General features: G+C 39.6%; 1 protein-coding gene across 16 annotated transcripts in view; it reads left to right on the top strand.

Moving 5' to 3' along the window:
- Window positions 1-12,180, top strand: part of LOC113637378 (interaptin-like) — a 482,239-nt gene that overhangs the window by 182,324 nt on the left and 287,735 nt on the right. The window lies entirely within an intron of this gene.

The raw sequence follows: 12,180 nt of genomic DNA, 5'->3' as shown, positions 1-12,180 counted from the left end.
GGTTACCTGCAAGGAATCATGTGCAGTGATCATTGTTTTGCTCTAAAAGGGATTCACAGGCAAGGATATTGCTGCTAGTAAGCTTGCACCTAAATCAACCATTTATTGGATCAAGAACATCAATGAGAGATGTTAAATTTTGAGAAAAAGGCTTTAGGGTGCCCAATAAAATCCAACAACTGCAGGGACTGTCTTCTAAAGTTAATTGATCTGCAGGATCGGGGCACCACCTATGTAGAGCTTGCTCTAGAATGGCAGCAGGCAGGTGAATCAGACTGATATTCTGCAAAAGGTACAGGGATTGGACTGATGAGGACTGGGGGAAAGTCATTTTCTTATTCTCTGAATCCCCTTTCCGATTGTTTGAGACATCCGGAAAAAAAAGCTGGCTGGAGAATAAAAGGTGGGCGCTACCATCAGTCCTGTGTCATGCCAACAGTAAAGCAACCTGAGACCATTCAAGTGTGTGGTTGCTCAGGGGTGGGAGGGGTGTGCCAAGGGATTGGGCTCACTCAGAATGCTGCCTAAGAACAAAACAATGAATAAAGAATGGTATAAATACATCCTCTGAGAGCAACTTCTCCCAACCGTCCAAGAACAGTTTGGTAACAAACAATACCTTTTCCAGAATGATGGAGCACCTTTCCATAAGGCAAAAGTGATAACTAAATGCCTCAGGGGAACAAAGCATCTAAATTTTGAATCCAGAGCCAGGAAATTACCCAAACCTTAATCCCATTGAGAACTTGTTGTCAATCCTCAAGAGGCAGGTGGACAAACAAACACCCACAAATTCTGACACATTCTACAAGCATTGATTTTGCAAAAATGGGCTGCCATCAGTCAGGATGTGGTCCAGAAAATGTCTGACAGCATGCCAGGGCAAATTTCAGAGGTCTTGAAAAAGAAGGCTCAACACTGCAAATATTGACTCTTTGCATAAATGTCATGTAATTGTAAATAAAAGTCTTCAACACTTCAGTAATGTCTGAAAGAAAATCTACAAAAACTGAAGACTTTAGGAGAGATTTATGTCATTCTCAAAATATTTGGACATATTTTTACACTTCAGGATAAAAAGTAGATACATTTCTTTCACCTGATATAAAGGCTTTATCCTTTTTTTTTTCAGATAATGCAATTTCCCAAATAAAGGTGAAGCGTCATGGGTCAGTTACACTCAAATGCACACGGAATTGTACTGGTTTGGTTGAATGGACCAAAAATAATAAACATGTTGTGGCTTGGTGTAATCAGACATCATGCAACCCAGAGAAGGGATATAGTATATTTCATGATCAGTACCTGAAGGGAGATCTGTCCCTTACCATCACTGAGGCTTATTACAGTTTGAGGGGTTTATACTGCTGCAAGTGTTATAAGAAGTGCATCAGTGAATTTGATGTCTCCATTCAGAGTAAGGATCATTATTTGTTCTGTCAAACAGTTGTGGATTAGAAAGACCTTTAATTTAAGTTTGATTTGTAAAAGATTTATATAGCATTTGTAATGTTGTTTTCTCCTTAGCTCAGAACTCATCAGTTCAGCTAAAACCTGGTGAAGATCTGCTCATGGATTTGCCCAGAAGGGAATCAGTGGAGGTGATTTATAGAAGCACCAGGAGTTTTGCTGATGATGCGGACGGTAAAAACATCTGTATATTTGAAGATGGTTCTCTGGAGTGTATTGATGCATACACACACAGGATATCTCCAGTTCTCAAACTGGAACATGTGAACCTGACTGACAGTGGAGTTTACACCATCCAGAGCAGGAACAGTCAGAAAGCCTTTTTCATCTACAACATGTCTGTGGAAGGTAATGTCTACTTTTTGTGTTTGTGTGCATGTCTGTGTGTGTTTTAAATGTAAGGGTCATTCTGTCATGCCATGATACACAGCATCATTGTCATAAAGTCATTGTTTCAATATGCCATCTTGTGTTTTTTGTAGAAGACCAGCCAAGACCAGATGAGAAGATTTCACGTTTGGTGTTATGGCTGGTAGTTGTGCTGGAAGCTGTCATTGTAGTTGCTTTAACTACATGCATTTACAGGAAGGGCAGAGGGAATGAAGGAGTGAGGAATGAAGAAATTCACAGTTCATTATCATGCTGTTCAGTAAATTATTCTACAAATAACAATGACCCTTTCACCAGCAGTCAGCTGATCAATCCAAAAATTGTATAGAAAGCATGATGTGTTGATTATATATTCATTTCTTTATTTGTACCTCTCTATCATTATCAGTCTCACTGTAACCAACAAATACATTTCTTCCTTTACCTGTTAAACCCTGTGAAACAGAAATGATCTTGACAACAGATTTTATAAGTTTCTAGTGTTTTTACTAGAATGAGTTTAAAACAAACTTGTACCTATCTAGCAGTTCCACTGAACATGATAATTTAGGTCTTGCTTCTTGCTGGACAGGACATACACTAACCTCTGCCATGCTCGGGATTGGAATTGGCACAGTGAGCCTGTCTCTGATGCAATAAATAATTAATATATATAATCTTTCTGTGATAAATGAAACTTTGAATAAACTGTTCTGACCGTTTTTGAATATGAGTAGAAGTTGTTTGTGACTATAGTGTTTGGGCAAAATATTAGAGTAAGGTTGGGAAGGTTCTCCTGATCTGGAGATGATCTGGCATTATGTAGTTAATGATTGATGAGGTTTCCTTTTCTTTAGTTTCTTTGTTTGAATCATTTTTATAAAAGGTCAATGTAATGAATTATTAAAGCCCTTCCTCTCTCATGTTCCACAGGGAGTGTTGGGTCCTGTTGTGCAGCAAGACAAGAAATTGTGAACCTTTTTAAAGCTCTTATAAAGAGGAGATGATTCATGGTTAATAAAACTCAGACCACACATAACACACAAAACATAATGTAATAAAACTCAAAACAAAATGTAGCTTCAAGAAAGTCATTGAATTGAACATGATTTTAGTCAGGTCTGATTTTTTTCAGATCATCAAACAAATTTAAATATTAGTCAAATATAACACAAGTAAACACAACATGCAGTTTTTAAATGAAAGTTTTTATTTTTAAGGGAAAACAAAATCCAAACCCACATGGCTCTGTGTGAAAAAGTGTTTGCCCCTTTTAAAACATAACTTATCTGTGGTTGATCACATCTTAGTTAAATTTCTCTAGCCACACAAGCCTGATTACTGCCACACCTGTTCGCGATCAAGAAATCACTTAAATAAGACCTGAGTGACGAAGACGAAATGATCCTCAAATGCTACACATCATGCCGAGATCCAAAAAATTCAGGAACAAATGAAAAAGAAAGTATTTGAGATTTATCAGTCTGGAAAAGTTATAAAGCCATGTCTAAATCTTTGGAACTCCAGAGAACCACAGTGAGAGCCATTATCCACAAATGGCAAAAACATGGAACCCTCCCAGGAATGGCCGGCTGACCAAAATTACCACCAAGAGCGCAGCAACTGCTCATCCAAGATGTCACAAAAGATCCAACAACAACACCCAACAAACTGCACCCACTTGCCTCAGATAAGGTCAGTGTTTATGGCTTCACCATAAGAAAGAGATTGGTCAAAAATAGCCTGCATGGCAGAGTTCCTAGACGAAAACTGCTGCTGAGCAAAAATAACATAATGGCTCATCTCAGATTTGCCAGAAAACTAAAAACTAAACTAAAACTTCCAGGGAATTTCTGAAAGTTTTTGCTGATTTCCTTCCTTCCTATTAATCATACATCCACAGCTGATCTGCATAGACACAAGCACAGATACTCCATAAACAGGTACAGCGAGCATTAATCTTCATTTTTGTTTTAAATTATTGCAAAAAGTAAAAAAGTCTTATTTTTAATAAACAATAACAGGAATGGCAGGCGAGGACCCAAATGCAAGACAAGACCAGATTACAAATTAAGAGTCTTTAATACGAGCTGGCTTAAAAAAGTGGAGGCACAGTTTGATATAACAGACAGTCCAAAATCCTTAGCCAGGCAAACAGGGTAATGCAGGGCAGTCATCAAAAAGTCAGAAACAGTCCAGTACTCCAGAAACAAGGAAAATAGGGTGATAAATAGTCCAAAAATCCAAAACCGAGAACTTAGCAGTACAGGCAGGAACCAGCAACTAGAAAAAACAGGCAGGGTCAAACAAGGCAGAAATATTGCAGAGCAGGCAGAATCAGGGACCAGGAACAGGCAGAGACAAAACCACTCAGAACAGAAACAATGGTGGGATGAATTAACAGGACCATCTAGCAAAGAACCATGTGTGCTTATATAATGCCTGTTCTTGTCCTGAAAGTGAAGACACCAAAGCCAAAAGTAAGCCTTGTGAACCCGGGACGTGCGGGGAAAAGTGCTGACAAATGATCCCTGACTTAATGAACTCACATGAGGATGTGTTTTTAATCAAGACTCCAAATCTCTTCTATAAGGGGCTGTGGACAAGAACGTCTGCAAAACTCTGAAAACAGAATTTTAAAAAGCCATTTAACCTTGACAGTGTTTTTTAGATAAATGTGTTTTAACCTAATTTATTTAGATTATGTGATTTGAAGTCAGTCAGGTCAAACACGAGAAGAATGATATTGTTTTTTTATTTTCTCTTCAAATTCACAGGAATTTCTTTTGCAAACACTCATACAAACGATTTAAAGATGCACTGCCACACGTATTTCATTACTTTTGTGGTAATGTCTGAAGTTTACAATGGACTCTGTAAAATGTTTTGTGGAAAAATGCCTTGGTTACCTTGTTTCAAGCCATTCTAGTGTGGTATAGAAAGCCTGCAGGAAGACTCAGCTCGATTTGCACCAGTTCTCATTAATATTCAATGAGTTATGCTGCTTGGCTCCGATCGGCTAACCGCTAGGATATGAGAGCATGACTATTCATTCACCCAGCGAAATAAGTAGCCTAGGCTAGAGGAACTTTGTTTACAATCACCTGGAATTGCGGCAGCCCAAAGTAGACGAAGTCTCTCTCTTCAAAATCTGTTGAACAGAGAACTAAATTAGAATGATCCTGTTGTGGCATTGTTCCAAAAATGAACTGAACCCATTTCACCCTCAACTCTGGGTTCTTGGGCAACATGTGCATTGTTGAACTTCTATTCCTGCATAGAGCACAAGCCCGTTGACGTTCAGCCATCCTTGCTGTATAGGAAACTCACTGATCTACACGAATTCTGTGGGCGCGGTCTCAAGTGGGAGAGCTCATGAATGGTTATGAATGAATAGTAATGAGATTGATCAATTCCACGTCACACTGAGCAGCTTTTCTAACTGACCTGATACATTCCCGACACAACACAAACACATATGGAAGGGCCCCTTTAAACATCAATCTATTTATGTCTAACTTGCTAAATGAAATCAAAATAAAAATAAAAACAACAAAAATGATTCAGTGTGTCGAGAGAAAAACAGAAAAATCTGAAACATGATGCAATTTTTATTTATTGTTAAATTTTATATTTAAACTTTAAATTGCCATTTAAGCAAAACTGTATAGAATTAATTATGTTTCTATATATAATAAATGTCTTCTAAATATTATTATAATAATTATAATATTAAAATTCATATTAGTTTATTATCAGAATCTAAATATTTGTTTCGATATTGAGCTTAAAAGGTATTTTTCTAGATGAATGTTTTATCCATGCTGACATTAACATCTGCTCAGTACAGTGATGTATAATAAGGATGTAGACAAACACTAAATGAATGTAGGAGAGATTATGTATGTTCTTGGGATATTTCTTTTTTATAGCTTCATATGAAGCATCAAATCAGGTGTCAGGATAAATGATAGTCCTGTAGAATCTGGACTCTGGGAGACCTGAAACATTAAAACATGTGAAGAACAAGCATTTGGACCATTGCTATTGTCTCATTGTATTTAACCCTTTAATCTGTTTTTGGATTCTCGATACATGGATTGTGTTTTTTTGTACTTCATCACTTTCTCTGGTTTTGGATAAATTGTTTTCTGTCTATTGTGATTTTCTGCTTGCTTTATTTACTAAACCTGTGTAAATTTGCGTAAAATCCCTGGACCTCACACCTACTAGCACCCCTACAGCTCCACTGTTCTCCTGCTTTTGTTGTGCAAACACCCCCATCACCTGTGAGGCCTGGTTTATTTGCATTTGTTTACTCAGAGTAGCTCAGATCCAAGGCAGGCCAAAACTCTGTGTGTGACATGGAAACCTTCAGAAATGCCTATCTATACAAGCCTATCTAAACATGGAAACCTTCATGGCCTATCTATACAAAATAGTCTGTTTTATTTATAAAAAAAATTGTGTGAAAACGAATGAAAAGTTGCTAATACAATGACATGAATAAAATGAAAACTTGCTAACACTTCAGTCTACAATGTATGTTTGTACACAAATGTCATAAGCTGAGTGAATTTATGGTCCATGGCTACTTTCCCAAGTAAGGAGATGCATTGCAGACATATTTGGTCTCCAAATCTGTGGCCATCCAGATCCCAAATTTGTCTGGCTTGGTTGCGATATACTGTTTGAATGGATAACAAACCTTGGTAAGGAACAGCTGTTCATCTATGGTCATGTGTTCTCCTGGAGTGAAACTCTCAGCACAGTTCTTGTGGAAGCGTGTCCAGATGTCGGAGACCGCAACAAATTTGTCTGTTAGAAGGTGTTGCATAATTGAAATGAATCTATCTCGGGGCAATATCTCTTTGAAAGCCAGGAGATGAAACCAGTTTGACCATTTTTAATGTCAGTAAATAGTAAAACCCAAAAATGCTCTAAACACACACACACACACACACACACACACACACACATGTGCACACACACAATTTTGTCTATTTTTGTTAAACTATGTGTTCATATATATACACTTCCTCCTCAAGTCCTCCCGAGTCAATTTGAACCGGCCACATTTAGTGGGGCAATAGGTCACAACTTTTGCCCTTTTCAATGCAATGAACATACATACAGACAAAAAAATTGCACACATAAAATGTCCACTAACACACGCACCCAAAACACACACTCACACACCACACACACACACACACACACACACACACACACACACACACACACACAAATTGGGCATTGCATTTCATTAGGCCTCCAGAAGAAAAAAAAGCCACACATTTGTAAATATTTCACACTTCTGTAAGGACCACTTGTCAAAGAGAGTAGATTAGATGATAGCATACAGTTAGTTTTAATTTTTGAGGGCAGAATATGATCTACGGAAATGATGCTACACACACAGTCAAACACTGTTCAAAGCATTGAGCATTGCATTTTAGTTGGCCTCCAGACAGAACAAAATCTATACATTTGTAAACATTTGTAAACATTTCACACACACGTGCACACACGTGCACACGCCTACCGCTCCTGCTGCGGGACGTCATTCCCACCACACTGGCAGAACTAACAAAACCCGCAGGAAACCACCGGTTCAGCAGAGTTAGTTAGTAACTAAGTTTTTAGTTACTTTTTAAAAAAACATTCTTTAATGTTCCCATTAATGCCCTTTTTTGCGTTAGGGTCTATACAAACACAAAACCAGAAATCCCAAGTATCCCGCATCTAGAGCGAGCGAGCAAGAGCACGCATGCGTGGCAGAGACAAGTATTCAATTCAAGTATGTGCTCCAAACCTTGTAGCGCACGGTAGAGAAGGATCCTGATTGGCCTGTTTCGGTAAGTCAACCAATCAATTGTCAGTGTGGGCGGGCTATAGCCCATGTGTTTCGGAATTACTGCTGCACATACTTGAATAAATGGAAACACGCCCACAGTGAGTCTTCTTCGTGTTTACAGTGGTTGGCATCCACCAATCCTACAATGCGTTGCTGCTGTAAACAGGTTAGGCTGTTAGGCTACACTTTAGCCAAAATTAATTAATTTAAAAAAGTGAGTAATGCACCATATAGTAATGGTAACGTTACTTTATTTAAAAAAGTAACGCGTTACAGTATTAGTTACTGTCAAAAGTAACGGTGTTACAGTAACGCGTTACAAGTAAGGCTGGCTGTCTGCCTCAGCCCCCGATTGGGTGATTCACACAGTCATGAGGGGGTACAGACTTCAATCTGCCAAAACAGCCCCGCGGTTCAACGGAGTGATATGGTCCCATAAGGACGAGAGCTCCGCTCACATTCTGTGACAAAATCTCATCTCTTCTCGAGAAGAGAGTGATTCGAGTTGTATCTAAGCAATCAGGGTTTTTACTCTCCCTATTTCCTGGTCCAGAAAAAAGACGGTTCTCTTCGTCCTATTCTGGATCTCAGAGTGATGAACAAACTTTTAAGGAAATAACAATGTTATCACACAACTCTCTCATACGTCGAATAAAGCAGAACAATTGGTTTTGCTTAAGCGACCTAAGGGATGCTTTTTTCCACATAAGCATCTATCCTCCACACATGAAATTCCTTCATTTCACCTACCAAGGCGTGTGTTACGAATTCACGGTTCTTCCGTTTAGGCTCGCACTGAGTCCGAGGACGTTCTGTCTTTGTACGGAGACGGGGCTTGCGCTGCTGAGAACAGCGGGTCTCAGGATCCTGACATACATAGACTATTGGCTTATTATAGCCGATTCGAGAGAGAAAGTGATTCAAAACACTGCCCGTGTGCTCTCACACATAGCTGTGCTCGGTTTCAGAGTCAATGTGAAAAAGAGCAATTTCACTCCTGCTCAGGAGGTCATATTCTTGGGTTTGGAGCTGTATTCTGTTACGATGCACACACACCTGTCACAGAAGCATGTTTCTTCACTCATGAACTGTCTCTCGCGGACTCAGATTACAGGGTCTTATGGCTTCGACTGTCCAGGTCTTGCCTCTAGGTCTTCTGAGAATGAGGGCTTTCATGAAGTAGATCTTGTCCCTTCATCTCAGCCCATTGCGCGATCTTTGCTGCTATGTCACGGTGCAGCATGCGGGCATGGCCGTGCTGCGCCACTGGAAAGCTGCTGCATTTTACACACATGGGACCCCTCTCGGGGCGATCATGCTGTGGAAAGTGGTAACGACAGATGCCTCCTTAACAGGGTGGGGAGCCACACAAGAGGGCTGTGTGGCTGAACGTTGTGTGGCCGAACTCACTTCATTCAGCCCATATAAATTATTTGGAGCTCCTCTCTGTGTTGAAAGCTCTAAAGCATTCCTTGCCCCACTTGCAGGAACATCATGAGCTGGTGCGCTGCGACAATACGACAGCTGTAGCACATATCAACCGTCAAGGCGGCATGCGCTCCTCCAAGCTTCACACTCTAGCTCACAAGCTGTTGGTATGGAGCACGCGGCATTTCTTGTCGTTACGGGTGACTCACATCCCAGGCTTTTTAAACAGGGGTGCAGACCTTTTGTCTAGGGGAAACCTGCTCTACGGAGAGTGTCGGCTCCACCCTCAGATAGTGAGGCTGCTATGGGAGAGGTTCGGCCAGGCAGCCGTCGATCTATTGTCCTATGTTCTTCTCGCTTTGGGACGAGGACGCCCCCCTTTGTTGTACTGTGTGTTGTAACGTGAAAGGTTTAGCTCCATTTTCCTGTGGAGGATGCCACCTCATTAATTGCCCGCAGGGGAATCTGTCTTTTCTTTTGTTATTTTTTTTGGGAACATTTTTTGCTCCTGTCGTGGAGGTGGCATGGACCGGACTTTGGTGGACAATTTTTCCCTCCCTCCCTTGGGTCAGGCCAAGGCTAAGCTTTTTTTTTGTCTTGTACCACGTATTTTCATATTCATTTTGTGTTCACCTGTCTTAGCCCTGCCCTATCCTTAATCTGATCCTGCATCTGCACACCTTTTCCATGTCTCAATGATTGTGCTCCCTATTTATACCTGTTGCCTTATGGGTTTTTTGCTGAGTCCTTGTTTTTGTGTGTTTCATGTTTCTTGCTTTCTGTTTTATTTTTTCATTGCCAAGTCTCCCTAGTGTTTTTAATTTGTAATTCTGTTGTACTGTTTTCTCTTTTATCCCTGCATTTGTCTGGATTTGAATTGATGAAGACACAATCCTAACACAATTCTGGTAATTTCACCTGGTTTTACACACATCAGGTATATATATATATATATATATATATATATATATATATATATATATATATATATATATATATATATATATATATATATAATATAATATACCTGATGTGTGTAAATGATTGATGACACAGAGAGACAGAGAGAGAGAGAGAGAGAGAGAGAGAGAGAGAGAGAGAGAGAGAGTGTGTGTGTGTGTGTGTGTGTGTGCGTGTGGGTGTCAGGGAGCACCCAGCTTCTTCTCCTGTGCACGCCCCGCCTGCGCGGAGCGCATCACCAGCGTACTGATTACCACACCTGCTCCTCATTTTCACTGGCCTATATAAGCACGACATTTGCTCCATTCCAGCGTCCGTTATTGTTTACTGTTTCCAGTGTGTATACTCTGCGCATTCTTTCATTAAACTCTGTTTTGCTGGTGCCTCGGCTTCTGCCTCCCTCACTTCGCCTAACAGAGTGTGTGTGTTACATACCCTAAAGGAGTAGTTCAGTATGTCTGTCTCTTGCTTTATTCTCCACCTGTGCAGTGCTGATGGTGGTGTTCAAGGGCGTCGATTTGGGGAGGGACGCTAGGGACATGTCCCTACCAATATCCAGGGAACACTCAATTGTCCCTAGCAATAATTCGACCAAGCCTATATATACATTTATACATAACCACTGATGTCCGTCTGTGTCTTGTGCTTTTTTACTGATTTCATTTAACATTTATCCAGGAATCATTAAATAAGTTGAAAAATATTTTACAATGGTGTTCTGTAAAAAATAGTGCAACTAGTGGAACCCAAACGGTTAACATATTTACCCCTGCAATGAATCCCGCCTCTGTAACTCACCTCTCTAAAAGGATTGGCCTTTGACTTTTTTGAGTCCTGCCTCTCTAACCCACGTCGCTGTTTGATTGGCTTTGTCTTTCTCGCTAATGTGTTGAGGTCGGCTGCAGCTATATTCCGTTGTATGAAACAATATGCAACGTGATTATGCAGGCTACCGGTATGTGAGGAAGGAAGTATTCTTATAACAACAGTTTTATGCACAAAATACAGGGAATGTTGTCCCCACCAATGTCAAATAAATTATGTCCCCACCAATGTCAAAATCAAATTTACACCATTGGTGGTGTTGTATCTCATCAGCCATGCAGTTCTGCAGCCTTTAACAGTGTGTCCTCTTCTTCCTCATATTCATGTTTACCCCTGGTAAGTGTCAGTACTACTCACTGCACATCTAGTGTTACTTCTTCTGTCACAGAAGTTCACTAACATTAACAATAAATTGAACTCAATGCGCTCTCTCTCTCTCTCTCTCTCTCTCTCTCTCTCTCTCTCTCTCACACACACACACACACACACACACACACACACACACACACACACACACACACACACACATCTGCTCACTGACACCCTCTGCATATTAAAATTATGAATTTAATATTCTTGCATATGTGAATGAAATATAAAAGTGAAAATATAACATTACATATTTACATTATCTAACATTATATTACAAATTTTTACTAACAAGGATTTTGTTCTCACTTTCTTTCAGCTCCTACTCTGGCTTTTAATCCTGCAATGGTGAAGATGCCCATATCCAGAGTGACTTATAGAAGTGCTTTGTAGTCTCCGTCAATAAATACATTCTCATATTGAGTCACTAAGAGTATTTACAGTCTAAAAACTTGGGGAAAAGTCACAGGTATGTTATTTCAATCTCAGAGATGAAGTGTGTTTTCTGAAACTGTACTTCATCCTAAAACTTTCCATATGATACTTATGGCTAAAACATTTTCCCACAGCAGTAGAAACCCAAATGGATCTGAAAGTTAAAACTAGACAATAGTTTTACTGTTTAATGTTCTAATATTAACAACAACAAACTGCATTTACTGTAAATGTGATAAGTTTAGCACTGTGCTCCATTGCTGCTTATTTGCTCAGGAGGTGAACAGTGTTTTGTTTGGCACATTTTATTTAGCATTAAATAATATCTAATGTGAAAAAAAATAATTAATAAAAAATGGGAAATGAATCTAGTAATTTATGTCATATGCCTGTCAGATGAGGCCAAAAAAAGCTGAATTGCACCAATGTTTCTTGGTGGTTTTCAGCTTGACTGGCGTCAAGGCCCA

This window comes from Tachysurus fulvidraco, chromosome 9 (assembly GCF_022655615.1).
Source record: "Tachysurus fulvidraco isolate hzauxx_2018 chromosome 9, HZAU_PFXX_2.0, whole genome shotgun sequence".
NCBI classification, from domain to species: Eukaryota; Metazoa; Chordata; class Actinopteri; order Siluriformes; family Bagridae; genus Tachysurus; species Tachysurus fulvidraco.
This window is presented reverse-complemented; position numbering and strand designations above follow the sequence as displayed.